Source organism: Lissotriton vulgaris, unplaced genomic scaffold (genome assembly GCF_964263255.1).
Source record: "Lissotriton vulgaris unplaced genomic scaffold, aLisVul1.2 SCAFFOLD_2766, whole genome shotgun sequence".
NCBI classification, from domain to species: Eukaryota; Metazoa; Chordata; class Amphibia; order Caudata; family Salamandridae; genus Lissotriton; species Lissotriton vulgaris.
The window spans coordinates 163,041-168,435 of record NW_028241581.1 but is presented as its reverse complement, the minus strand read 5'-3'; positions in this window follow the sequence as shown (position 1 = coordinate 168,435).

Here is a 5,395-nt window from a genome sequence, read left to right as displayed (position 1 = left end):
GGGATTGGGTTTGATGGTACTGATGAGTTAGAGAGGAGAGAGGTGTTGGGAAGTGCCAATCAAAAATGGTGAGGTGCGGGTCAGTAGCCTGTATGAGAATGTTTCCTGTTCTGAAGATGTAAATTGTGAGTTCCCCTTTAAAGGTAGGGGTGACTGGACTCTTGTGGAGATTTTTTTTGCATAGTGAATATTTACTGATTTGATGACTTGAAAGTGAAGAAGGAAGGTGTTTTTCCACTTAGTCAGGCGATTTGTGTAAAAGATGAAGTTAGTTTTCATTTTGCCATTAGTCACGGTGTGGTAGTTGTTTACTATAAGTGTTTCTGGGTGCTGTTTTAAGGGACTGTGCTCTGGGTTCTTTTTAGCATTACTTGTCAGATTTTCTGGGTACTTTGTGGACAATCAGAATATTTGTAAAGTGCATTACTCACCTGAGATGGTCTCAAGGCGCTGGGGGGGGAGAAGGGGAGGGGTGCTGCTACTGATCGAATAGCCAGGTCTTGAGTAGCCTCCTGATGGTAAGTAGATTCTCTGTGTGCCGTAGGAGGATGGGGAGGGTGTTCCAGGTCTTTGTGGCGATGTGGGAGAATGATCTGCCGCCGGTGGTTGCTCTTTGGATGCAGGGGATGGTGGTGAGGGAGAGGTCGGCGGAGCGGAGCTGGCGGTTCGGGGTGTAGGTATGCTGGTCTGGTGTTGTGGAGTGCCTTGTGTGCGTGGGTGAGGAGCTTGAAGGTGATCCTCTTGTTGACGGGAAGCCAGTGCAGGTCTCTCAGGTGGGGTGTTATGTGGCTATGGCGAGGGATGCTGACGATCAGGCATGCAGAGGCGTTCTGTATGCGTTGCAGTCGTTTCAGGAGTTTGGCCGAGGCTCCTGTGTAGAGAGCGTTTTCGTAGCCCAACCTGCTACTGACGAGGGCATGGGTGACTGTTCTTCTAGTTTTGGTGGGGATCCACCTTTAGATCGTGCGAGGCATGCGGAGGGTGTTGAAGCAGGAGAACAAGACAGCGTTGACTTGCTTGGTCATGTAGAGTCTTGAGTCGAGGATGAACCCCAAGTTGCATGCTTAGTCAGTGCTGCTCCCAGTGTGGTCAGCTACCAGGAGTCATCCCAGGCCGAGGAGGTGGAGCCGAGGATGAGCTTCAGACGGCTGTTCCTCATCCACTCGGCGGATGTTTTCATTCCTTTGTGGAGATTGGTTTTGGCGATGAGGGGGTCTTTGGTGAGGGAGAGGATCAGCTGGGTGTCGTTGGTGTCGGAGATGATGCTGAGGTCATGCAGTCGGGCGACGTGAGCGAGTGGTGCCATGTAGATGTTAAACAATGTCGGGCTGAGGGATGATCCTTGGAGTACGCCGCAGATTATCTCGGTGGCTTCGGATCAGAAAGGGGGGAGGCAGATGGTCTGGGTTCTGCCAGAGAGGGAGGTGATCCATTCCAAAGCCTTGTGTCAGATCCCTGCGTTGTGGAGGCGAGTGCATGGGGTGCGGTGGCAGACGGTGTCAAAGGCGGTTGAAAGGTCCAGGAGGATGAGGGCAGCGGTCTCGGCATTGTCCAGCAGGGCCCTGATGTAGTCTGTGGCAGCGATGAGGGCAGTTTCAGTACTGTGGTTGCTGCGGAGCCCAGACTGGTACGTGTCTAGGATTCTGTTCTCCTGGAGGTAGCGGGTCAGTTGTCTGTTGACAGTCTTCTCGAATACCTCAGCAGGGAGATGGGACGGAAGTTCTTGAGGTCCTTCAGGTCAGCCTTGGGTTTTTTGTGTAAGGCGTTGATCTCGGCGTGCTTCCAGCTCTCTGGGAAGGTCGAGGTCTCAAAGGAGATGTTGATGGCCTTAGGGAGATGGGGTGCGATGGTGCCGCTGGCTTTGTTGAAAATGTGGTGTGGGCATTGGTCTGACGGAGAGCCGGAGTAGATGGTGTTCATGATTTGGATGGTGTCGTTGTTTATGTTGGTCCAGGTGAGCAGGGGATCGATGTGGGTGGAGGCCATGGATCCAGAGGTCTCTGTGGCTGTCGGGTGTTCAGGTTGTTGAAGCTGTTATGGATGTCTGCGATCTTGCGAGGAGTTGGGTCTGAAGCGTACGAGTTTAGAGTTCTGGGAGGGTTTGGCGGGTGCATAGTTAAAGACTGAGTTCGGGTTCTATATGGATCGATGGGAGGAGAGGTTAGTTGCGTCCTGTAGTGGTGAGTGGTTGGGCTGAATAATGACGGAAGTGCCAAATGATAGATCACTTCAAGATGGTTGCTATCTTGTTTGAACAAAGTTTGTCCCCTTTCTCAATTTCCATGGAGTGAGATGAAAAGGACGCTCCATGTAGGATTATGTAGAGGCGGTTGGTAGCGGGTGTGGCCTGTAAGTAGCCGAGACTATTGTGGAGGTGCGGCAGAGCATCCCAGAGTTGGAAAAAGACTGTATCCAGGAATCCTGATTGGTGTGGGGTGCTCCCGTGCTGACGTAGTCATCACAGGTCGGGCTTAATAGAAAAGCTGTTCCAAGATGGCTGCTTGTTTGACCAGTGATGGTTTGGCTCAAGTGTGTGTCCTATCGCTCTTTCGTTAGAGTCCTCTGTCTCTTTCCATAGGTTGCAGTTGTTGATGCTTTGTTTCTTTTTAGGATTGTGTAGAGCGCGGTAGTCTTGTCTTTTTCATGGCTTGATGTGGAGAAGGAAGAGCAATCTCTATTTAGTTAGTTAAGCCTGCCATTTTGAGGGGAGAAATTGCTGCTATTTGCAACATGTGAGCAAAATGGAGGCTTTGCCATGTTTAATGGGCCATCAATGCAGTTAATTAACCCGGTGCTGGAATGAGCAGGGAAAAAAACTCAAAAAAAGAAGCAAAATAGGGGGAACGTCTAGATTAATGATTAAAACCATAATGAAGCCGTAGGGCCTGCTACTTGAATCACGATAACATTAAATTCGTTGAACGGTGTGCGGTCTAGTTCTCTGCGACCTGTTAATTAAGCAAGCTTGATGTGTCACAATATGCTGATTGCTGCCACTTGTTCGAATTAACAAAGAACGCTGCAAGCGCTTGGTACTGATTCAGCAAGACTAGTGTGATGATTGCGGCCGAGGGAATGAGGGAGGGAGGGAAAAGTACCTGCAGTTTGTTAGCTGCGACCCTGCCACAGAGATCATCAGGGGGTCAAAAAGCTGCTATAATATTCGCTCCTATCCGGCGCTGAGGTGGAGGATGAACTCCAGTCGGGTCATCACCTTTTGTGGTCCTGAAAAACTGCTGCAATGAGAGACTCTGAGTGGGAGGAGAGTCTGAGTGCCTGGTCCTGCACTGAGCGCTCATTCTGATACGTGTTCTTACACCGGGACACCCGTTTTCCTTCATCGTTGTGGCAGCTCCTTTGCGCGGATGGGTCGTTACCTCTGTAATCTTGGATAGTGCAGTGCTGCTTCTACTCTACTTGCCTTGGGGTATCCTCGTGTGAACTAGGAGCCGATGTCCTGATGTTTTTCTTGTGGGACCGCTTCCTGTCACGGCGTTATCTTGGGGGGCATCTATCAGGCAACGGTGATGTGGGCGAGTTTGGTCGAGTGGTGGGTCGTCGCCAGCGAAGTCTTGATCGTGAAGTGTAGGATTCTTTGCGATCAACTCGGGTAAGGTTTGAAGCCACGTATCAATAGAGTTTTAGTTCCTATGTTCCGATGCCATTAGGCAGCAAGGTTGTGGGGAGGGCAAAACAGGGATATTTTTGGCAATTTCGATCCCCAGCCTACAGAGATTGGTTCTTGAGCTCCTCTCCTGTTGCCATCTTGTCTACCAAAAGTTTACTTTTGCATAGTTACCGAAAACCATTGCAATACAAGCTTTAAAAAAGTAAAAACAAATATTCAATATAATTTCATCAACCATTACCAGCTTTTTGAGCTCTGTTATAGAAAAATATCTTCGAGTAAAATCAGTTAAAACCCAGGATAGAAAAATACTGTACAGTTTAAAATCAGAGTTTTAACAGTAATGCCATTGATGTATGTCATTAGTTCGCAGGGTAAAATGCAGTGCTGTCACTGATTTTTAGCGCCGGACGTGCCCGTAGACCAGTGTCGTATGGGCATGTTGTTCAATTGTTTGTCCTTGTTACGAGCTTATTCACTAAAGTGCTAGTGGTCCGTCCTTGGTGTGGTTTAAATAAACCTCTTCTCATCTGTAGGCTGTCATGCAACACCAGAGCTTCATCCTTATGTTAAATATATATCATTTTCGGTATTTTGGGCATTTTCTGTTCGCCCAGCATAAGGTATTTTACCAGTCTACAGTTCACTTGTGTGTGCTCCAGGTTTTGGCAGGCCAGCACTGCTTCCCTCCTGGTGCGGGTGCCTTTCTGCTTAAGGGGTGCTTTTAGGAACTGCAGCTGTTCTTGATGCAGTTCCTTGCATAAACAAATTATAAAATCTCTTTGCTTGGTGTTACACAGCCTACACGTGTCTTGACTGTTGCCCTCATCCATGTGATGGGATATAAATTCGATAAATATATGTTATTGGCCTAATATATACAATATAACCTTATAACCGCACGCTAGCATTGCATTATTCTTATTGGATTATTGTAGTTGGGAACAATTCACTTTCTTGCTGTTTAAACCTATTGGCGTGACCGGAGCCATCTTGTTTCGTTTCTCTGTGTCAAGTACTGTTTCCTTGAAATCATGTGATTAGGCTTTCTGCACGAAATCACAATGGACGACTTAGCTGTCTGCTCCACTCGCTAGTCTGTAGCTCAGGGAAACCCAAGGTCACACCTGCCCTTCTTGTGGGATGCGCACATTCTAGCAGATCCCGTTCTTGCACTCCCCGAGCCACAGATAGAAAGGGAGGCACCTTACTGACCTGCCCCCGGAATAGCTTAGGCCTAGCTACTAGCAATCAATTGTGCCTTATATGGGTCTTCCTACTGGCTCACTGACAAGTTGTATCTTTCCTAGTAAGGTGTCATCGTGCTATGTGTGAAACGTATATATGCTTTGTACCACTTGCATCTAGTCAGTCTCCTATGCGCACCTCCGAGGGTCGTGTAGACTGAGGCTCCCCTGGCAGGGCTTGTATTTGCAGAATAAACGATTGAACCTTCTCCATTGCCGACTGACTTACTATTCATTAATAAGGTATATGGGAATGGAATGGAAATGGAATGGACATGGAAATGGAATAAATCTTATAATGCGCTACTAAGCCCGAGGGCATCAAGGCGCCTAACAAAAAGAAATCAAAATAGCCATATAACCGGCACTACGGATACGCCATTGAGAATAGCCATGTTTTCAAAGCTTTCCGGAAATTAAGGACCGACGATTGAGATTTAATTTCTATAGGGAGGCTCTTCCACAGCTTGGGGGCTACTGTTGAAAATGCCCTCCCGCCCCATTTACTTCTTCGGACACG